At 37.0% G+C, this 24,715-nt stretch overlaps 1 long non-coding RNA gene across 1 annotated transcript in view; it reads left to right on the top strand.

Annotated features, from left to right (window-relative positions):
• LOC128922832 (uncharacterized) overlaps positions 1 to 24,715 on the top strand; it is a 62,373-nt gene that overhangs the window by 22,656 nt on the left and 15,002 nt on the right. The window contains exons 3-4 of the long non-coding RNA XR_008472019.1: positions 10,469 to 10,571; positions 17,177 to 17,245. This is a non-coding gene — a long non-coding RNA (uncharacterized LOC128922832). The remainder of the gene's footprint in view (positions 1 to 10,468; positions 10,572 to 17,176; positions 17,246 to 24,715) is intronic.

Here is a 24,715-nt window from a genome sequence, read left to right as displayed (position 1 = left end):
TGGAGATGTCTTCGCATATAAAAAAATAAGTAAAGAGACTATAGGAATACTACACCGCATTGCAGCAGATGCTTTCACCATACAAACGCATGCTTTCCCCAGTTCTTGCATTACTTATGAAATCAAGAATATACAAGTACGAGTATACCTACATCTGTATTAACTAAACTACGAGTTCATATGGAATACTTAATTTAACTTATTGAAAACTGCTGGTTGCTTGCCTTTCATCCACCCAACGAGTGGTACATATGTATATCCCTTTAGCAATCACGTGAACTCAAACCTCGATATTTTGACATTATAATAAAGTACCAAGTGGCGAGTGCTGTGTGCTGTGTGCGTGCATGAGTGCCCCACTAACTGTACGTATTCGTAATGGCGCCGACCGTCTTATGCCATAGTGAGCAAAATTGAGTGTTGTGCTCATTGATGCGTACTAATTGATCAGCTTATGCGGCTGCTTTACAAGTGTACTCCTCTCCACTAATATCGCTATTGCCGGCGCCATTTTCACAAGTTTTCCTTAGCATACATTGTCGTCATTTCTTTGCCCTTTTATATTTATCTTCATATCACTTCTCTTCATCGCCATGCAGGCAGTAACCCTCAATCCATTGGCTGCCTTAGCATATTTCATTCTTTCAATTGGGTACAACAACACACAAACGCGAACAATGGATTTGCAGCAGCAGTTTTTAGGTGCTATAAAGTGCATACACTTTGCTCACTCGTTCGTCTAGGATCCAGTGCATTTGTAGTTCCTGCCATTCATGGCGTACAAGGGGCGCAGCTTGTGCACAGACACAAAATGAACTTAGCAACGGCGTCTTGGAGTGTAGCGGTATTGTGTGTGTTTGTGCGCACTTGAAAGTTTGCCATAAAATGAAGAGGAAGCGATAGCAGTTTTGCAGTCTTCTTTCATATTTTCTCGCACAAACGTGACATTCGCAAGTCCATGATGTGGGGGGGCTAAATTAAGTTGTGCTGGTTTTGAAAGATGCACTGAGCACTTGATGAAAACGGAACGCAGCAACTTCAATACGCTAATTCAAATCCTCTTCCGTTTCTATATAATACAAACTGGTATTCTAAAACATTAAGCAAAATAAAACTTCTCTGCGCTTCCACAGGCTGATTTATGAGCTTAAGCAGTAATGGGAAGTACTGTCCAGTAAAAGGAAATACATTATTTTCCTGTATTTGTTTTAGTTGAGTTTAGTAATCTTTATCTCGCGTTGGAGATAAAAGATTTCATATCAAAAAAAATCTGTTGAACATATTTTGATTACTTGACTCGGTATTGTTTAAGCACGCGAGACCAGCAAAGCCTTTCTTCAAATATAGCCATTGAATGGGCTGTAGAAAGCAATCATCCAGAAAAGGCCTGCTTTGGCCAATAAGAGAGTACACCATTAGTAGCCATTAACGAAATGTTCGCATTCCTACGAACGCCGGTGGAGAACTTTTTCTCAGATGGATCTAAGTTTAAGGAAAGTTGAAGGATGAGCCTTTGGCGAAGAGCTTGACATCAAGTACAGCTTTAGGCCGTTAGATTACTGCAGGTTTTTTCAAGGGAAGGTGACTGCCATAAAAGATGCATTAGATAAATCCGGGTCAGGTACTCGCTGACTGTGCGCTCAAAGTTAGACAACCACTCTATCAATAACTTTTAGCTACTTTAATATAAGACTGCTTTGGGTCCCAGGCCATAGCGGTATCGCTGGGAACTGTAAAACTGATGAGCTTGCGCGTAATCATCAGATTGGCAACAAGCTGATACCTCACTATCCTCCTACCTGTTCGCGTTGGATGAGAGGTTGTCGAAAGAACACTGTAGGCATTGGAGTACGACCAGTACCAGGGCGACTACGACATAATTCTGGTCTAATGTGGAGCGCTGGAGATCCATTGAGCTATTTCCTCTTAGCAAGATTCAGTTCGCCGTAATGAAAGGAGTCTTTACTGGACACTGCCCGATGCAGTGAGTCTAAATATCCTGACGGCTGCAAATTGCCAAAGCTGAATGGAAGAGACATCAACCCACTTTCTACTTCATTGTCCAACTTTCGCTAGAAACATCTTGACAGGTCGAACTTCGGAGAACCAGTCGAACTCACCCGATTATACATTAGTAGCCTTTACAAATTCGTTAAAGGCTCAGGGCATCCATTTTGAGGCCTGTTTCTAGCTGTCCAAGTGGGATCTCCTGTTGCGCAGAGATCAGCCCTTTAACCTAACCTCATATTGGAGTTCCTTATCCCTTACTACCACCCTATATCGTTACTCCAATATTTAAAATGGACGGAACTACAGTCTCTTATTTATATTTATTTATATAGTTCACTTTGTTTTAAAATAAAACCAGCAACATTGGGCATGAAAGGGTTAATATTCCTTATTTGCATGCTTTAATTCAGAGTAAAATTATTAGAATATTTCATATTTTCGAAAATTAGTTATGTTTCCGCATTATATCCGCTCAAGTGAAATCCTATGTTGCTAGTGTGCAAATTGACGATTTAATTTCAGACTCTTCATTACACTTTGCTTTCGAAGAGTGACCACAGTAGTCAGAACCTAATTTTATTGCTGAAATTATTAATTTTTTGTTGGTAATAACGAATATATATATATACATATGTAAGAGTGTAGGAGTGGGTGTCCTAGTATGAGCGTTATGAGAGCTCTTGCTCTTTTATATGGCCATTTCATAAAACAACTGTGACAGCAATTGCGATATACATTATAAGTAACTTGCATGCAGAGCCCGCATTTTACAAAATTAAATTGAAATTAAATTAAATGTAATTTTATATTAAATGGTCACAATTTCCTACACCGATAATAAGCTCATTCAGTTACACATTTTGTGGATACTGAAATGATACTTAAATAAATATTTTATCTGCAGGTATGTATTCCGGCTGTGCAAATGCATTGCCACAGTGTGTTTATTGCCAATATTGGTTTGCACTGCACTAACCACAGTTTGACTTTTGGCCCTTTACCACAGCTCTACCGTAGCATAAACAATAATATCGTACAAAAGCCATGATAAAAGATAAAACCAATTGCATATGTCTGGCATGAGTAGAGAATAGCTTTGGTAGTAACGGGTGATTTTTTTGAGGTTAGGATTTTCATGCATTAGTATTTGACAGATCACGTGGGATTTCAGACATGGTGTCAAAGAGAAAGATGCTCAGTATGCTTTGACATTTCATCATGAATAGACTTACTAACGAGCAACGCTTGCAAATCATTGAATTTTATTACCAAAATCAGTGTTCGGTTCGAAATATGTTTCGCGCTTTACGTCCGATTTATGGTCTACATAATCGACCAAGTGAGCAAACAATTAATGCGATTGTGACCAAGTTTCGCACTCAGTTTACTTTATTGGACATTAAACCAACCACACGAATGCGTACAGTGCGTACAGAAGAGAATATTGCGTCTGTTTCTGAGAGTGTGGCTGAAGACCGTGAAATGTCGATTCGTCGCCGTTCGCAGCAATTGGGTTTGTGTTATTCGACCACATGGAAGATTTTACGCAAAGATCTTGGTGTAAAACCGTATAAAATACAGCTCGTGCAAGAACTGAAGCCGAACGATCTGCCACAACGTCGAATTTTCAGTGAATGGGCCCTAGAAAAGTTGGCAGAAAATCCGCTTTTTTATCGACAAATTTTGTTCAGCGATGAGGCTCATTTCTGGTTGAATGGCTACGTAAATAAGCAAAATTGCCGCATTTGGGGTGAAGAGCAACCAGAAGCCGTTCAAGAACTGCCCATGCATCCCGAAAAATGCACTGTTTGGTGTGGTTTGTACGCTGGTGGAATCATTGGACCGTATTTTTTCAAAGATGCTGTTGGACGCAACGTTACGGTGAATGGCGATCGCTATCGTTCGATGCTAACAAACTTTTTGTTGCCAAAAATGGAAGAACTGAACTTGGTTGACATGTGGTTTCAACAAGATGGCGCTACATGCCACACAGCTCGCGATTCTATGGCCATTTTGAGGGAAAACTTCGGAGAACAATTCATCTCAAGAAATGGACCCGTAAGTTGGCCACCAAGATCATGCGATTTAACGCCTTTAGACTATTTTTTGTGGGGCTACGTCAAGTCTAAAGTCTACAGAAATAAGCCAGCAACTATTCCAGCTTTGGAAGACAACATTTCCGAAGAAATTCGGGCTATTCCGGCCGAAATGCTCGAAAAAGTTGCCCAAAATTGGACTTTCCGAATGGACCACCTAAGACGCAGCCGCGGTCAACATTTAAATGAAATTATCTTCAAAAAGTAAATGTCATGAACCAATCTAACGTTTCAAATAAAGAACCGATGATATTTTGCAAATTTTATGCGTTTTTTTTTTTAAAAAGTTATCAAGCTCTTAAAAAATCACCCTTTAGTAAAGATTGTTTGTTTTAAATAAGTTTGCATGCGCAATTTAATGTATTTAATATGTTTTTGAGAGAGAAAGAGGTGGCGCACTATCGTCGATTCGGCTATAACCGGCTAAACGGTTGCAACGCCAATCACATACATACATACAATATGTTTTTCATAACAGCACTGTATATCAAAAAAATATAGTACCGTTATTACTATAGCTGCTTAAAACCACTAGACGGTTATACATTTTTGTGGGGTTTAAAAGCACTCGCTTGAATAGTCCAAAGGAAAATATGTCTGCTCAGAAGTGGTTGAGCAATATTGAGCAGTATTAAAACCCATATGTGGTTCTTTGCAATAGTGAAAACTCTCTTATATGTCCTCAAAATAGTGAAAACACTCTTATATAGTATATCGACAAAACGACTTGAATCTATCACAAAAATGCTGAGGAGGTAAATAGCGATTCCAGCTACTTCGCCTGAATGACTGAAGGTATTGGATTAAAGATATTTCAAATATAGTCTTTTCAAATCTGGACAGCGGAATAAAGGGTTTTTCAATAGGACGCTACAAAAGTAGACCGATAGGGACAGCAAACGACGACATATTATTTCTCGCTCTTTTGACATTTCTCTTCAGTAAGGATCATGATCCAACAACGAGTTGAAATTATTAAAATTCGGAGTCCGTGACCTCAACGTCCAATTATGGTCGTCATAATCATCCTGTCAGTTCAACAATTGAGCATCTAGTAGACAAATTTGAATCCACAAGCACAATACAAAATGCTCCCGTGCCAGTGAGACAAAGAAGTGCCCGAGGTGTCGAGAATATTGCTGCCACTAGCGCATCAATTGAGGAAGACCCAAGTCGGTCTCTCACACGTCGTTCTCGAGCGTTTTGTATCTCCGTGACGTCATTGTGGCGAATTTTGCGAAAAGATCATGGCCAACAACCTTACAAGATCAAATTGACCCAAGAACTGAAACCGCTTGACCACCAAAATCGTCGTATGCTCGTGAATTGGGCTGAGCAACAACTTGACAATGAATCGGATATTCATCGAAAAATCATCATATGCCATCAGCTCATCTCTGACTGAATGGCTTCGTCAAGAAGAAAAATATGCGTTATTGGCCAGGCAGCAATCCACGAGTACTCCACGAGTCACCATTGCATCCCGAAAAATTACGATTTGTTGCGGTTTATGTACCTACGGCGTCATTGGGCCGTACTTCTTACGTGCTGATTAAGACCGGCGCGTTCCTTTGAATGAAAATCGCTACCGCTTAATGATAACCGCATATTTTTGGATCGAATTGGATGATATGGACTTGGACAATATGTGGTTCCAACAGAGCGTCGCCACAAGCCACACAGCGAATGGCATAATCGATTTATTGAAGACCTAGTTTGGTGAACGTGTTATCTCTCGAAATCGCCCAGTCAGCCAAAAGAGGCTAAAAACTCCTTGCCTAAACTTCAGCGGAGTCAAGACCAAAATTGCATTACCTCAACAGAGTAATGTGATTCAAATAAGATATTGCAGATATGTATATACAATTTCTTTCAGAAATATAAGGATAACTGAAACTTGTCTCCAATCGAATATACCGTGAAGGTTATTACACAGAAAGTAGCGAGATATACATAACTGATTGTTAGAGATTACTGTACAACTAGAGAAACCTCTTTTGTAAATTACTGGTGACTAGGTCGCATTCAAACTGCATATTTAGTTGTATACATTTTGGTGTATATAAGCCAATATTTTGTTGTGTGTGCGCTCTGGTGTCAATATATAAAAATGCACACGCATAGATAACCGCACAGTTGGATGCCGTTGTTCCAGTAGTTGGGTTAAGCCATTAAACAGCGGTTTATTCGCAAACGCAATGAGCTGCCAACCGCAGATGCAAAATTTATGCCAAATAGTTACGCACAATGGAGACAGTTACATATATACCATTTACTATATACATATATTATAAGTATTTACAAAGGGATACCAGCATAACCCTAAATATTGATCAATAGAATTTGGAAAAGTTTTCACCAAAATATTCAAAGAAAACATACATATTTCAAATGTCGTTGCAAATTCCAAAGCCCCCGATGCGTACTAACCTCAAATTATTGTTATTAAAAAAAAAAAAAAAAAAAAAACGAGACTGAAATACTTACTTGCATAGAGTGTTTCAACACTTTAAATTTGTGAAATATTTTCGGCTTTTCGGCATAATAAAGACATTATTAAATAAAAGAAGTGTGTGCGTGTATATGTTGACAATAGAGTCATTGAATTGAAATCGCCTTGTACATACAAATATATTCCTGTTGTTGACGTTTCAATCGCTACATGACAGCTACATATCAAATCATATAGAAAATCCATTTCAATTTCACGCTCATCTAAGTACACAATACATTACAAAACAAAATTGTGTTCTAGTTCATATCCAAATTGAATGGATTCAACAAAAAAAAAAACTACCAAATTACATACAGACATTTATGTACATACATATAGATATATATTTATCATTTGAAAATTAAATTAGTTGAACAGTTGCTAGTGTTTTGCATTACATGGTGTATGGCACTTCGAACAAATTATACAAAAAAAGCCAATTATTTGGTTAGTTTATCTGTTGATTTTGTTGCGTTATACCCTTTTTACATTTGATTGATAATCAATAATTATTTGTTAATTACCACAATATGAATGCTGCTTGAAGATGGCGATTTATGAAATACCGTGTCGTATACGTAACATTTACCATTGATTGCGCTGTACGGCAAAATCAAACTTTTTCTGGAGATTGAACCAAATCTCTTCTTTAAAAGATTTTATTATTAGTTATTAATTGTAGTATGTAACTTATAGAATATTCAGTTTCGAGTTCTGAAAGCAATGAATAATTTAATTTTCTGATATAAAACCACAAAGAGAGATAGCAAAAAGTATAGCGTTCATAAAAGTTCAATTTGCGAGTCATTTTTTTTTTATTACAATTGTACCTAGTATACAATGATTATATACTAACAACAATTCAATTCTAATAAGTTGAAAATAATAATTAAAAGCTAAATGTTAGAGAAATTCATTTGCTGCTACAGTTGCCTTGCTAAGTCTGAAGGCTTCTTACGTTTCAGTCGGTTTTCTCGTTCAGCAGTACCGATGAGTCTGGATGCCTCGCCTCATTTCGTGAGTCTTTGCAAGTTTGGTTATTTTGTTTACTACTGAATTCACACCAAGATCACGGTGAAGGTCAGCAGATCTAACATACCAAGGAGCATTAACTATACTTCTTAGTACCTTATTTTGGAAGCGCAGGCAATACAGTTTTGACTTGAGCAAAAGCTTGCGATTGAAAGCGTGGATCTCCTACCGACCAGGTGGTAAAACTTAGCAAATTTTAAATCAAGCTCACACCTTTTTTTCTTGACATGCTCTTTCCAGCGAAGCCTAGCATCTAGGATGATTCCTAGGTACTTAGCATTACTGTGATGAGATATAGGAGTATCATTTATATAAATGGGATGGTATGATGGTTTTTTTTTTAAGTAAAGTCTACGTGCATTGATTTGGAATGGTTTAATTTAATGCGCCAATTGCCATTTGCGAGTCATTGTCGGCTAAAAAAATTTATAATTAAAAAAAAATATATTAATTTCAGTAACTCACCTTAGAGATCGGTCAAGTAAGAAAAAATTCTCGTAAATAATTGGATAGTATAATTATTGAAAAATAATACCGAAGTATTTTATAATAAATGAGTAAGATACGTATTTTATCTCAATCAATTGTTAAGTAAATATGAAAAATCGGAATAACCCAACTGCATTTCCCATTTTTTCCGCTCTTTTTGTGACCTGGTTTAAACACAAATCACACATTAGAGACTGATATTGCTCTAGAATACCAACAAGGTTATTAAATAGATTTCACCACAGATGAGTCTCTATTAGAACTCTCTTGAACCTGTATGCAGAATACCGGCATAAAATAGATCTTTTTACTACGAGAGTTATGTGCCCGTCACTTTTACTAAAGTAATTGTGCCATATAACTAACCATATATTAACCATAGCTAAACTTTTATCTCATTTCATCATAATTCTGGTTTTACCTTACTAATAATTTAATAAAAATTTTGTATTTCATTCCATAACTCTATTTACTTTTGTGAAACACTAAAATAAGGAAATTTTTTTAAACAAAACTAAAACTCAATAGAAAATTTAATTTTGGTTTTTTTGCTCACAGAATTGAATTCCGTATGTCAATATCAGCTGTAACAAGTATATGCAGCAATAAATATTTTAAAAAAATATTAAAATGGCTCCAAAGGGAGCAAGCTACGATTAAATCGAGACAACGAGTAGTGAAGTTGCATTTGGAAGGCAAGATAAATCGCTGAATTAGAACAAAATAAATAAATCGACTGTCCACGGCATTATTAAGAGATTAGACTAGAAAACAAGAGTCGAGAAGGGTGCGACACTACTTTAACTGAACGAGAAGCGCGATCTGTTTTATGAGAAGTTAGCCAAGATCCATTTAGAAGTGCAAAAGAACTAATGATATCCTTATCTAGTCGCGCTGTTTGAGCGGCGAAAACCAAAGACTGATTATAATTCGAAAGGTATTAACCCTTTCATGACCAATGTTGCCAAAAGTGTTCAAAAACATAACAAATAATTGTTTAATTTCAAAACCAAGTGAAATGTATGTGATTGGCGTTAAACTGTTTAGCCGGTTATAGCCGAATCGATCGTAGTTCGGCGCCAGTTGGATATTCCAAGTGTAACCAGGTCGCTCTCCACCTGGTCCCTCCTCGGCTTCCTCCGGCGGATACTGCATCGAACACTTTCAGAGCTGGAGTGTTTTCGTCCATTCGGACAACACGATCTAGCCAGCGTAGCCGCTGTCTTTTTATTCGCTGAACTATGTCAATGTCGTCGTAAAACTCGTACAGCTCATCGTTCCATCGTCTGCGGTATTCGCCGTTGCCAACGTTCTGAGGACCATAAATCTTCAAAAAACTCTTCTCTCGAAAGCTCCTAGTGTCGTCTCATCTGGTGTTGACATCGTCCAAGCTTCTGCACCATAAAGCAGGACGAGAATGATAAGCGACTTGTAGAGAGAAACCAAGTGAACTATATAAATAAATAAAGATAAGAGAGTTATTTAAAAATTAGTCATGAGAAAAGCGTAAAGGCAACGAACCAGGATATAAAGGACTTTGAAATTTTTAACACTTCATATTTGAGTTTAGACTAATATATGTATATTTGTTCTAAAAAAAATTGTAGCTCCGCCCATTTTAATTCGGGCGTGAGAGGGTTAAGGCGAATCCGCCCTGGTTTATGACTGCATGTCAAGTGCAGGTGTAGGCAATTTGCATTCGCATTGCATTTGATGATTTAGAAGCCTTCATTTTGTATATGAAATGATAAGTTATAGAAATAATGTTTAGTCTTTGCATATTGAAATTATTTTCTTTAAGGAAATATTTTGATATATATTTTGATATTTCATTGATACGTCTATTTAACTAGAAAACTAAATTCATAAAAATTTACTTATATTTGCTGAATATATTAGGTCTACAAATTTGCTTCCGCCATTTATTTTTTTTTTGTAAATTTAAGTTTTTTTTGTATAAAAACGGTTACAAATGCGATGAGCCTCAGCCGCACTTTTCTTGGAATTAAAAAAGAAAAGCAAAATTTCCCGCAAATGTCGAGAATTCGGCTCAAAAAGTGACATTTTCAGTTTTGAGAATAAGTTTGGGATGCAAACAGATCTCTACAAATATTTTGTTCGGTGAATGTTGACACAAATGTCCAAGATCGATATAAAACGATTTAATCGATTTAATCGACCATTGCTTTACCCTAGAGACATCTATTGGAAAACGCCGGAAGCAAAGTTGTAGACCTAATATTATTTTTTCCTTAGCGATTGATATTTATTTATATATTCTTTGAATATTATAATGAAAATCTATAAATAAAAAATATTATTTTTTATATTTTTCCCGTTCTTACAGTGACAAAATGCTGAACTCGCCGTACAAAACTGATACAATCTAAATAATGGGAACTTATTTAAAACTGGATGGCAGAGTGCATCATATCTATCCACTGTATAAGGTACCTAATATTAATTATTTAACAGGTTTCACATACAGTTGAACTTCCATAACTCGAACGTCTTTAACTCGAAGCTCTCCATAACTCAAGCCAATTCAAGAGAGAGAACTGAAATTTGACTTTTTTACTATACATAACATTCAGCAACTCGGAAGTCTCTCTAACTCGAAGATTTTTTGTGGATTATTGTGATTCAAGTTAAGGGAAGTTCAACTGTATTTAATTTATTTTTTTAATTTTTAATATTTTCAATTTGTATGCGAGTAGATATTAATATTTTTGAACTATATAAATTTTTGTTTCTATTCCTTTTTTGGTTTTTGTGTTAGAATATCACCTTATTGTAGTTTTATAAATTCTCTTGACTTGAAACTTTAGCAAACCATAGCATGAAAATAATATTCATTTGTAAGCATTTAAATCTTTAAAATACCTTTGAAGAGCAATACCCCACACCGGTTGCAATGTACTGCGACCCGTTATTACTATTGGTGTAAATGCTGCTGTTGCAACTTTGACTAGTTGGCATGCAAATTGCGTCGATGTCAACAACGTTACACATTGCGGTTGCCGCTGTATGCACTCGTAGCGCTCTCCGGCTCTCTCTCTCTACACATTTCTTACGGACACACACATACACAAGCAGACCGCTATTCAACGGCGACACCTACAGTACTCGGAAAACCGCAAACACAACCAACTGCGCAACCCACACAAACACACACACACACATCCAGACACGTGTAAACACCAAAACGTTGCTTATGATATAATCAGATATCCTCCGTGTATGGAAATGCACTTACACATATGTATATTCTCAAACGTGCCATATAAGCAACGCTTGCCACACTTATGTATATGAACACACTCGTATGTAAATGTGTTTGTGTATGTGTATGTGTACTTTGATTCGCAAAACATATGAGAACAGCAATCGTCGAGTTCTGCATTTTTGAATTCTGTTTGCGCAAACAATAAAAAGTTTGTAAGTCACCAACAAGCATTCATATGTGTTTGTTTGTGTGTGTGTATTCACTCACTCACTCACTGCAGTTACTTGCATGCCATATGCTGTCGTTGTTATTGTTTTTGTTGTTGTTGTTAATTTTATTGTTATTGTTAGTGTAGCCGTTGTCATGTAAATTATGCCAATTTCGTCTTGTTTTCCATTCAAGTGCCGTTAGCATGTGAAAAACTCCCACATTATAACCCCTCCCCGCCCAACAACATGCTAGCCACTTCCGACTGCGACGCTCTGCACCACAGTTTGCTTTAACTTTCCACGATTACGAAAACAAACATTCTCGCCCTGCCGCCACTTGCGCTCAGTTTGCGCTTGGTTGCATTATACCGCCCCACAGGCGTTGCCGGCTCACTCACTGCCACAACACTGTTTTCTGCATATTAAGTAATAGTCACGCTGGCTCTTTCATCGCACTTCAATGTTGGTGGCTGGTGCAGGTGGCTGCCAAGGGGTGGGAGAACATGATGAACATTTCGTGGAGTGCGGCGAGAGTAGCTCTATAGAGGAGCGAACTAAAATGCTTGTTTACCCAGTTGAATTGTAGGAAAACTATAAAATTAGTAAGACGTGAATTCGCAACAAGGATAACTTAACTGAACAGTGCCTGAAATGTGAAACCGAATTTTACAGAATATTTTCACTTTGGGCTTCGTTAATATTATTAGAAGTTTCCTTGCCAGATTTTTAGAAGTACGTATACCTTTTTCGCAACACCATCGCCCATCTTGAGACCCTGCATTCATTACTGGATAAAATTCGTACGAATAGGCCACGTCCAGCACGCAGTGAAGATAATATAGCAGCCAGCGCTTAGTGTAGTATAGAGAGAGCAGTGTCGGACTGATGTATGGAACGACTTGGCGCATTTTACATTGAGATCTTATATTGAAAGGCAGCACAAAAAGACAACTTGTGCAATAAATGAAGCCGCTTGACGATCCCAAGCGACTTCGCTTCATTCCAAGAGCTCTCGAAAAGTTCCAAGAAAATCCGACGTTTTTGAGCCAAATTCTGTTTAGCGATTAGGTCCATTTCTGGCTCAATGGGTATGTAAACAAACAAACTTCCCGCATTTGGGACGAAGAGCTGCCATTTCATCCAGAAAAAACAACGGTGTGATGTGGTTTATGGACCGCTGGACGCATCGCTACATATTTCAACAAAAATGATGTCAGTGAGAACGACAATCAATGGCGACCGTTAGAGCGCCATAATAACCGACTATTTGTTGCCTGAAATTGAAGCTCGTAATCTCAGCGACACTTGGTTTCAACAAGACGGCGCCGCTTTCGACACATCGCATCAATTAATGGGTTTATTGAGAGAAGGCTTCGGTGAGCAGATAATAATTTCATGTTTTTGGCCGGTCGATTGGGCCGGCATCAAGATCATACGATAACACACCGTTAGACTTTTTTCTGTGGAGATATGTAAAGTCTAAAGTCTATACGGACAATCCAGCTTCGATTCAGGCTTTGGAGCAGAACAACACGCGTGTCATTCGCCAGTTACCAGTAATGTTCGAACGAGTCATCGAATATTGGACTCAACGGATGGACCATCTGACACTAGCCGTGGACAATATTTGAAAGAGAAAATCTTTAAAAATTGAATGAAAGAGTATTTGAAGAGCTGAATGAGAGTATTCTTACCATAAAGATATAATTGTATTTACAAAACAATGAAGAGGATTTGAATGATTAACGACAATAAATTGCTTCCTTTTCTTTGTTGAAAATTAAAACGCTGAACATGTTTGTAAGGTGCGCTTAACTACAGTTGCAGGTTGCATTCAAAAAAAAAATTATCAAATTATTTTTGATAACACAAAGAGCAACACGAACGCTATAGAATCCTATAAAAAACTCATTAAACTGCCATCGAAGTTGAAGCGTTCCAAATAGAATTCGAACCGAGCACGTAATAAGAAGAAAACAATATTGTTGGATGTGGGGAAAGCAAAAGGAGCGGGCATTTTCGACTCGACTGCACTTGCAGCAGTGGCAAGGGCTAAAAATATATTAAAAATAAAAAAAACTAAAGTGAAATAAAATGTTAGTGAATGCACATTGCAAAGTTTCAATTCTTTTATTTCATTTCGTATTTTCATTTTAGAAACTTTTTGCCAACTTTGCTATTTCGTTAACAAGAATTGAAGCCGACAAACAGGCAAGTCAGTCAAACTAAAGCTTTGCAATCTGGCGTTGTCGTTGCTGTGCTATCAGTTGCTGTTGTTGTAGCAGTTGTGCCTTCCTACTGCATTGCTTTACGTTTCATGTAAAATGTGTTGGTGGAATCTTAAAGTGTACTCCATTTGGAGTTATTGGCAATTTAATATTATATCAACGCCCTTTTGCTATGAAACTTATGCTACTTAGATCTTAAAATTGGCTTAAAATTATTACTGTGCATGAAATAAAATTTTCATACATGAAATTCAAACTAGAAAATGTAAAATATGCCGAACCTAACGTTTTGTAAACAAAATATTGACAGTGACCAAGAACAACCGATAGCTGTTCACTCTTTCATCATGGTTTAGCTAATAAGTAAGCTCGGTTTAAGTGAGTTCAAGAGCTAAATGTTATTTTGTAAACAAAATATTGACAGTGACCAAGAACAACCGATAGCTGCTCACTCTTTCATCATGGTTTAGCTAATAAGTAAGCTCGGTTTAAGTGAGTTCAAGAGCTAAATGTTATTTTGTAAACAAAATATTGACAGTGACCAAGAACAACCGATAGCTGCTCACTCTATCAACATGGTTTAACTAATAAGTTAGCTCGGTTTAAGTGAGTTCAAGAGCTAAATATGTATTCAACACAATATCTAAAGATTAAAGCACATCCAAGTCTGAAAAGGTTGTTATCTTAAGATAGTGTCTGTTGTTCTAAACTATATCGGGTTGCCTGAGTTGGTTTCAATCAAACTTCGTTGGGAAAGTGAGTCGAGTTGTAACTGGATTCAGATAGATTTAAAGAAAAGCACTTATATCTGCCTTATGGCACTTTTATGAAATTGGAGCCATAAATGTTAGGGTGATAATTTCTACTTAGGGGGATATTATTTCTACTTAATCCAATATATTCGTTTGGAGATGCCTTAAGAAACATTCTTGAATGATAAATAATACTATGTATAAAGTACTAACTAAAAACATAAAGAACAAAGAAATAATGCGATGAGAAAAAATCAGAGCAAAACGTAGAAAACTTGGTAGTGCACGAAGAAGACAAGGAGCGCAATTGTGGCGCAGCAACAAAAAAAAAATGTCAACAATAATTTTTAATTAAGAACTTTTACGCTTGCAACTCACTCAAAAGTTAATTTGAATTTCATATAAGATGCATATAAGTGGATGGAGCATTCTCCGAATGAGCGCCCTGAAGTGGTGACCCTTCGCAGCAGCGGCCACACCCTCACCGCCACTGCCACGAGCAAGCGGAAAAACTCGTAAAATGATTTGAAATAAATGGATGCGGAATCTTGCAGTGCATGCCATTCCATACTCGTCCATACATACATACACGAAAAACACATGTACAATCGCACCCTAAAACACGCTCATCGTCCTAATCATGCTCAAAAAAAAAGAAGTTAGGTAAACCATATGAGCATGTAAATATATGCACGCCCGCCTTCTGTAATGACACTTGTTAGTGGGCGATGTTGAACTAGATGTCGTCCTCCTACGAAATTCCGCTTTGACTGCATTTAACTCGCCTCTCCAGTCGTACAACCAAGCTGTGACACCTCCAGCTCCTCTAAGTAGCAGTGGCGACATATTCTTCCAAAATGCAATTGCGTTTTTTCTACAAATGGTCGCCACACAGTTTGCCGTCTTAATAGCTTGCAGTGTATAATGCGATCTACACATGTATGCAGATGTTTGTGTGTATATACATATGAAACCTTTGAATATATTGCGTGGGTTTAGTGTGCCGAAAATCGAATATGACCTGCGTCCCCTAATATGAAAGACCCCGATTCGGATAAACTAATTGTAATTCATGCTTGAAATTGTTAAACCGAAAGTATGTGCTCGCCTTTTTTTAAACGATTGCGATTGCGGCCATTTTGGTATAAAAGGACCACCTCTTTACACCACCAAGGCCGTTCGCCATGGACAGGAACTGGTGGTAATCGGGCTATATGGCGGATGCTTCCGTAGCTTCTAAAGTGTCATCAACGAAATGTGTGCTCTGACGTCGTTCCTGGCCCTTCCTATTGGCCAATTCTGGACGCTTCTGGTCGATCGCCTACTTCAAGCGGTCCAGTTGTTCGCAGTAGATGGTAGAATTAAGCGTGTGTCCAGAAGTGTGCGGTCCAGAAGGTTTTTTTGCGTCTAATCATGCGACACCCAAACATCAACCTTCTGCAGATGGTAACTCCCATCTACTAGGCGATGCCACGAGATGCCACATGCCGGTCTAACTAAATGTTTTCCATGATTTGATCGGTATTCGTCGTCACAGATCTTCCGCCGGCTGGCTTGTTCATGGTGTCGTTTTCACCCGCTCTGAATCGTCGAAACCATTCCTCCGCAGTTCGAGTACCATCCCCTAAAACACCATTAATCTCACTGAACCTTTCTCTAGCGGATTTGACTTTAACGAAGGAAAACTTTAAAATAGCGCGAATTTCGGCGTTAGTGAACTCCACGTCTATTGCACGTTCGGGTGCAAACGAATATTTTATACTCTCGCAATTTATTGCTATATTTTTATTAAGATCTCCAACGTATATTATATCTGAGAGTATATGCTCACTTAATATGGCTAAGATATTTCACATATTAACCGATTTATGAGCTTTAATAGCTCATCGTATTTTTGAAAATCCTATAATTAGCTATATGAGAGCTATGAGAAGTTATGACCCGATTTTAACCATTTCTGGTACAGAGACATTATATTAGATTTATTAGAGAATCGCACTGCGACCTAAGGTCTATCGTACAGAGACATACTATTAGAAGAAAACGATTTCCTCTGAATTAAATTGAGATCTGAAAGATTTACCGATATTTTCGGTGAAAAATTATCATAAGGCACTGAGTTCTTCATATTCGATATTCCTGGCATTGAAAAGTCCGATCTCGACAATTTTTTCACAAGTAAAGCCACGGATCATATACAGTATTTGTGTAAAGTTTTATTTTGCTATCTTCATTGGTTCCTTATGTATATCCTATAAAGTGAAGGAATCAGATGGAATTCAAAATTGAGTTATGTGGGAAGTTGTCGTGGTTGTGAACCGATTTCATCCATTTTCCACACTTGTCATCAGGGTGTCAAGAAAATATTATATACCGAATATCATTGAAATCTGTCGAGTAGTTCCTGAGCTATGGTTTTTGACCCATAAGTGGGTTTCGATAAATAAGTAGTTGACGTTTGACTTTTGCTAGATATAATCGATCATATTTATGAGGTTTTTCCTGGTATTATTCGACAAAAAATGTTATTAATAGCCTTCTACGTAAGGCTGATGGACCTTTTTATGTATGTATAGGATTAATATAGAAATGGACATTTTTCTTACATATAATATTCTTTTTAATTTTTTATATTTACAGGTTGACATTTTTACTGATTACCATATTGGTTAACAACGATTATAAATAAACAATGGATACTGCAACTCGGTAAGTCTATATTACTTGTACTTGCTAGTGGCTATAGCAAAAATTTGCACTATTCTCTAACTTTTATTAGCAAAGACTTCGAAGATATCGCGTAGTTAAACCCTAAAAATCCTATGTAAGTCATGCCTACCTAAGTCCCCAGAAAATCGGCATGTCAGAGATACACAGTCAAAATATTTGGTTAAAATGCTTTGAAAGTTGTTTTGACTGCTTATAAAAACGGTACTCAATGCGGAAATATACATGAAGACAGTGTAAATAAAGCGCTAGGCTTCACACATAGTATACTTATTACTTTTGCATAATTGTACATTAGATAGAAAAAATATTAAAATTGCATTAAAAGTACTTTAATAAATGAGAAGACAGCTTGGCAAACAATTTCGTTCGCTTAGACAAAGCGGCAAAGGAGTTGTGGTGACGGAAAGATATTTCTTACTGATATACATATGTACGTAGTACCCAGCAGTTAAGCGCGAATCTCAAAAGTGTCTTTGGCTGCATATCCAACATTCTGCCAAAATTGCTAGTTATGTATTTTACATATATGTATGTATGTATACCGCAATCTAATTGTATGCTAGTGTGTATGGCAAAAAAAAAGTCTAAAATTTATGTTCGCCTACCAGTGCTGCAATGCGTTTTAAATTAAGTACCAAGGACATTTCTGTCGACATTCAAATTGCATTTACAAAAACATAACGACAAACCTATTTTTGAGAATTCCTTGCCACTTCACTCGTAATTGAAAAATAGTTTAATAATCAGTCAACATTTAAATGTTGTGTTTCTAAATTTATGGTATAAAGGAAGTTACTTCTAAGGAATTTTGATGGAAGCATCAGCTATGTCAGGTCTATAACAATGTAAATATAACACACAATTTTTGACGGTGAGAAATTGCAATTAGCATAGACGCTATTTTCATTATACTCGCTTAGTGAGTTACTGAAGAAATATATAAACAAGAAAAAACGTTAACTTCGGCTGTACCGAAGCTAATATACCCTTCACAGGTGCATTGCTTTTAGTAACTATGCGGCTAAGCAAATCTAAAGACGTAAGAAAAAGTAAGTAAAAAAGAAAGAAAACATTTTACTAATTCTTTTTAGCCGGGTTGTTTGCTAGAAACTTTAAGGTTATATAGTTAACCGATCTGAACAATTTCTTCGGAGATTATATTATTACCTTAAGTAGTAATCCATGTCAAATTTCGTGAAGATACCACGTCAAATGCGAAAATTTTCCATACAAGCCATTGATTCCGATCGTTCAGTTTGTATGGCAGCTATATGCTATAGTGAACCGATCTGAACAATTTTTTTCGGAAATTAAATTATTTCTATGAACAATAACTCACACCAAATTTCGTGAAGAGACCACGTCAAATGCGAAAATTTTCCATACAAGCCATTGATTCCGACCTTTCGGTTTGTAGGGCAGCTATATGATATATTGGTCAGATATCGGCAGTTCCGACAAATGAGCAGCTTCTTGAATAGAAATAACATCTGCAAAATTTCAAAACGATATCTTAAAAACTGAAGGACTAGTTCGTATATATACAGACAGACAGACAGACGGACATTTCTGAATCGACTCAGTTCAACGTACTGATCATTTATATATATACTTTATAGGGCCTCCGCCGCTTCCTTCTGAGTGTTACAAACTTCGTGACAAACTTAATATACCCTGTTCAGGGTATAATTATAAACGAATTATTATTTTTTTATTATAAACAAAGCCTTCGCTTCCCTTCGTTCGTGAAGATACGATTTTTTCTATCAAATGCACTGCAGTAACTCTAAGTAACTGTCGTAATCACTATTTCAATCAATTTTACTTCTGAAATCCTCCATACAACACTACCAAAGTTAGTCTTTACGTTTGTATAATATTGGGAAAGATATTTAATCATGAATCTTGCAAAATGCGTGCTCCAGAAAAAGGGAAAATAAATCATTTATTATACTTAGATATGTATGTACTCATCTGCTTTTTGTTTATCCGGAAGAATAGTAATTGCCACTGGTATCTATGTGTGGCCTAATATACATATGAGCTCAGTTTGTATGTAAATTGCTGTTGTACATAGACCTTCCATGTCGCCGGGTGACAGACATTTCATATTAAAAATATTGACAGTTTCAATTTATTATTCTGCAAGTCTTGAGTAATAGCAATAACACGAAAGCAATTACATATAAAATGTAAACAAATCTAATTTAGGTTAAAACCGATATGCTTACAGCTATATATACATAAAGGGGTTTTCAATAAGATAATAAGTTTTTTTTTTTAAATAAAACAAAAACGGTTTGGATATCAATGAAATTATTTATTCCTGTGGAAGTACATCGATGCCATTATGTATTGAAAACGATTTCTTTTGTATGGCCATCACGGGCACACCTGCAGAAGTCCAGACGCTGATCCCAATTTTCGACGATTTTCAAGCATAAATCGGCCAATACTGTTCGATATTCGTACGAAGTTCATCAATCCTCGCTAACGGCGTCAAAACGCACGACCGACTGGACCATTTCGTTAGATAACACGTTCACCAAACTTGGTTTTCAATAAATCGATTGCAACATTCGCGGTGTGACTTGTGGCGCCGTCCTGTTGGAATCACATATTGTCCAAGTCCATATCATACAATTCGGGTCAAAAATATTTGGTTATCTTTCAGCGGTAGCGATTCCCATTCACAGTAACGTGCCGGTCTTGATCATCATGGAAGAGGTACGGACCAATGACGCCGCCGGCACATAAACCACACCAAACCGTAATTTTTTCGTGATGCACTGGTGGCTCATGAAGTACGTGTGAATTACTGCCAGGCCAATAACGTATATTTGCTTATTGAGGAAGCCTTTCAACCAGAAATTAGTCTCATCGCTGAAGATGATTTTGATTCGAAGAAAATCCCGATTATTTACAAGTTGTTGCTCAGCACAATTCACGAACAGACAACGATTCTGATGGTCAAGCTTCTCAGTTCTTGCATCAATTTGGTCTTGTACGGTTGCAGGCCAAAGTCTTTTCGAAAAAATTGCCACAACAACGTCACAGAGACGCCCAACGCTCGAGCACGACGTATAAGAGACTGATTTGGGTCTTCCACAATTGATGCGCTAGCGACAGTAATATTCTTGACACCACGGGCAATTATTTATCTGGTATGGGAACCTTTTGTACTGTGCCTTTGGAATCAAATTGTTCAATTATACGTTCAATTGTTGACGTTCTGACAGGACGATTATGACGACCATAAAGTGGACGTAGCGCTCTTAAAGTTAAGGCCACTGACTCCGAATTTCAGTAGTTTTTTAATAATGTAAATAATTTTAATTTTAGTAATGAAATGGCAAACCTTACAGAAGAGAGATGTGAAAAGAGCGGGAAAAGAAATGGCGTCGTTTGCTGTCTCTATCGGTCTACTTTTGTTGCGTGCCTACTGAAAAACCCTTTACCCTTTATTTATGGTAATATTGTGTGGAGTTTACTTTTGACACAGTTTTGTTTTGAAAAAATGATAAGAAAACAGTTTGTATTGTAGAAATAGCTGAGGGATGTTGCAATAACTACCATTTGATGTCGAAAATGAGACTCTGAATTATCTCCAGCGGCATTTGATTGCAGTACAATGGAACTTCCATAACTCGAACTTCTTTAACTCGAAAATCTACATAATTCGAACACTTGAATTGGCAATAGCGTTTAGAAGCCAAATTTCATACAAATTTCCTTCCTAACTCGAATTCCATAACTCAAACTCTTGAAGTGGCAATAGAAGGCAACTTTCATACGAATTTCCTTCCATAATTCGAACTTTTTGGTCAGGCCATAATACAAAATTTTAAATTTTCCTATCGAGGTAGAATTTTAAAAGGACTCTTTCTATATCGTACGGAGTCGAACAAGAAATATGATATAACACTTATAATATAACAAAGTCGTGGGATACAGACGTCAAGAGCCAAACCATAGCAAAATGCAACAAACAAAATTACAGAATACATGTTTTAACATATGTCCATAAAAATTTTCACGAAGTAAACAAATAAATCAGTGTATAAATCTATTGTTTTAATGAAAATTCTATAACTCGAAGTCTCGCTAACTCGAATTTTTTTTGAGGATTATAGTGATTCGAGTTAGAGAAGTTCCACTGTATTTAAGAAATAAAGCAACTGCAGATCATTCATCAGACTTCCCAATAGTAAAAGAGCGTATGACTGAAAAAAAAAAAACCAAAATAGCTAGGGTAATTCATATAAGCCGTCTGAAGAGAATTCGTTATGGAGATAGCCAGCAACATAATTCGACTGCCAATAAAAATGTTTCAACCAATATTTGCGCAACGAAAGCGTTTAATTATTGTGAATGAATTTGAAAAATATACATTATTTATGCCCATTAATCGCGCTGGACATTCAAATAACGATAAAAGTGAAAAACTCATACACTAAATCTTATCAGCTACATATAATTACGTATACGTAGCGTACGCCCTTAAATATGAGTACTTACATACATACAAATATACATAAGTGTGCATGTGTGCGGGTATTGTTTCATTACTAAGCATAAAATAAATGCAAAGCGCGCATGTTATAATCACAAAATCTGCTGGCCAACGATTACCACTTGGGCTTTTGCCCTCACACCCATTAAGCGCCATAAATAACCAAATCACATTAATATAAAACGCATAGTGCATTGTAGCACTGCTATATATGTATACATATATGTGTTTGTAAGCGAATTCAGTGTACATTTCTCATTGTTGGCCTGTCAACTATTTACCACTACAAGCCGTGAATGCTAGCTGCTTTAGGAAAATTGGTAGCGTTTTAGTTTTCCATGCAAAACACACTGGCGCGCTCGCATTTACTCTATAGCTTTAAAGCGTTCTAAAGCTTTACGAATGTTGTGTTGTTGCCAGTGATGGGAGTACTGCACATGCCGGTGGGTGCAGTGCTGAAGTACGAAATAAGTCTGGCATTACCATTTCGTTGCGTTGCACTAGGCAATAAATAATAAATTAAATGTCCTTTTGGTGTTGCCGCCATAGCGCTGTGGCTGGCTAGTACGCGGGCGAGCCTGCAGGGTACGGCCTTCGGACCATATGCATATATAGTATACTCTTACATATATATATATATATATATATATAGTATTCAGTTTCATTGGCGTTCTCGTGCAAATATATACTTAAACATATCCCGATTTCCTCGTTTAGCCGCACATTCAGCAGAGCGCAACCGCTGGTCATTGAGCGATTTTTCTGACAATGCTTGCAAACTGTGTACTATGTTCTCCTTACCTGTTATCTCTTTCGGTGTGGTCTCGTTGTAATTGCTGCTGTTGTTGACATCATTTTGCAATTTCAATTCACGCGCTCATAAAATCTGCATTAAATGAACGATACACAAATGAGCGTCGAAACAGCAGCCAAGGTGCAAGGAAGAACGCCGAATTCAAAACATTCTACACAGTTTGCAGTACAGTGCAGGATAAAAACGCAATTTTAATTATGCTATCGATATTTTTGAGTAAAGTAGATAAATCAATATTTATGGGTGGGTGGGGACACTAATGAATTTTTGAATTTAAAATATAAGTCGGTTGTGCAAAAATATTAATTTATATTAAAAACAAGAAAAAACGTTAAATTCGGCTGTACCGAAGCCAATATACTTATCACAGGTGCATTTCTTTTAGTAACTATGTGTTTAAGCAAATCTAAAGACGTAAGAAAAAGTGAGTAAAAAAAAGAAAACATTTTACTAATTCTTTTTAGCCGGGTTGTTTGTTAGAAACATTAAGGTTATATAGTATACGATCTGAACACTTTCTTCGGAGATTATATTATTACCTTAAGCAGTAATCCATGTCAAATTTCGTGAAGATACCACGTCAAATGCGAACATTTTCCATACAAGCCCTTGATCGTTCGATCGTTCAGTTTGTATGGCAGCTATATGCTATAGTGAACCGATCTGAACAATTTTTTCGGAAATTAAATTATTTCTATGAACAATAACTCACACCAAATTTCGTGAAGATATGTAGAAAAATGCGGAAGTTTTCCATACAAGCCCTTGATTCCGATCGTTCAGTTTGTATGGCAGCTATATGATATAGTGGTCGGATATCGACAGTTCTGACAAATGAGCAGCTTCTTTAAGAGAAAATAACATTTGCAAAATTTCAAAACGATATCTTAAAAACGGAAGGACTAGTTCGTATATATACAGACAAACAGGCAGACGGACATGGCTACATCGACTGGGTTCAACATACTGATAATTTATATATATACTTTATTGGGCCTCCGACGCTTCCTTCTGGGTCTTACAAACTTCGTGACGAACTTAATATAAGTCAGTTATGCTAAAATATTATTGTATGATTTCATTATGTCAAAAAGTCCGCATAAACAGTGGTATGAATGAACATCGGTCAAAGTGAGTAGTGAAAGGGGGGAATCTGTTCATATAAAACTCATTAATGACAGCCGTGTTGGCCGCAGCCGGAAAGTTAAATTAAAACTATCTGTTACCAGTTCCACCAATTTGGTGTGCTAACAGTTGATGAATGGCTTGCTTTGTAATATTCAAATCTGAATGTGTATACATCAATATTTTAAAATCAGCTGGCGATATCAAAATGTCCTGCCACACATGCTATTAATAGCGGTCTATAATAAAAAATTAAAAAAAGAAATTATTAAATGTGGCTGTGATTTAAATAACTCACATTCGCCGAGAATATAGTACATTATATTCAAAATGTAAGCTCTGAGTAAGCATACATGTCTATATTTCAGAACCGAAAATTTTAAAGCCAGTAATGGAACCTCGTAACCAACAACCAGAGTGCACTTGAGATTTGGAGGGAACACTTCTCGACATTGCAAAACGGATGAAGAAGAACCCGTACCAAAAATCTACCATGACGATGTTATTGTGCCGCCACTTAAACATAACGAGGTGAAAACAACGCAAAGGCGGCATAAGAATAACAAAGCCGAGAGATTACCGGCTGAGCTGACAGCGAGGAGCTGGAAAGATGCATGTACCAGGCGCTAAGCCTGATTTGGTCGTATGAATACATGCCCAATGATTGGAATCTTAGTGTACTCCGTCCTATCCAAAGCGGAGTCCCCCACAGTCTACGCTAATTATCGCTGGTTTTCCCTTTATAACATTGTATATAAGGTTATTTCAACAGTATTTTGTGGAAGACTTAAACCCATTGTAAATCAACTGATTGGATTTTATCAGCGTGGCTTTGGACCCGGCAAATCCAGCATAGACCATATTTTTACAATACGTCAAATTCTGGAAAAGTCCCTCGACAAACAGGTCGATACCCATCAGCTTTTTGTCGACTTCAAAGTCGCTTTCGATAGCACTGACTGAAGCTGCCTATTCGACGCCAAGTCTATATTTGGTA

This window comes from Zeugodacus cucurbitae, chromosome 6 (genome assembly GCF_028554725.1).
Source record: "Zeugodacus cucurbitae isolate PBARC_wt_2022May chromosome 6, idZeuCucr1.2, whole genome shotgun sequence".
In the NCBI taxonomy this organism is placed as follows: Eukaryota; Metazoa; Arthropoda; class Insecta; order Diptera; family Tephritidae; genus Zeugodacus; species Zeugodacus cucurbitae.
The sequence above is the reverse complement of the archived record's forward strand: the minus strand, read 5'-3'. Positions and strand labels throughout refer to the sequence as shown.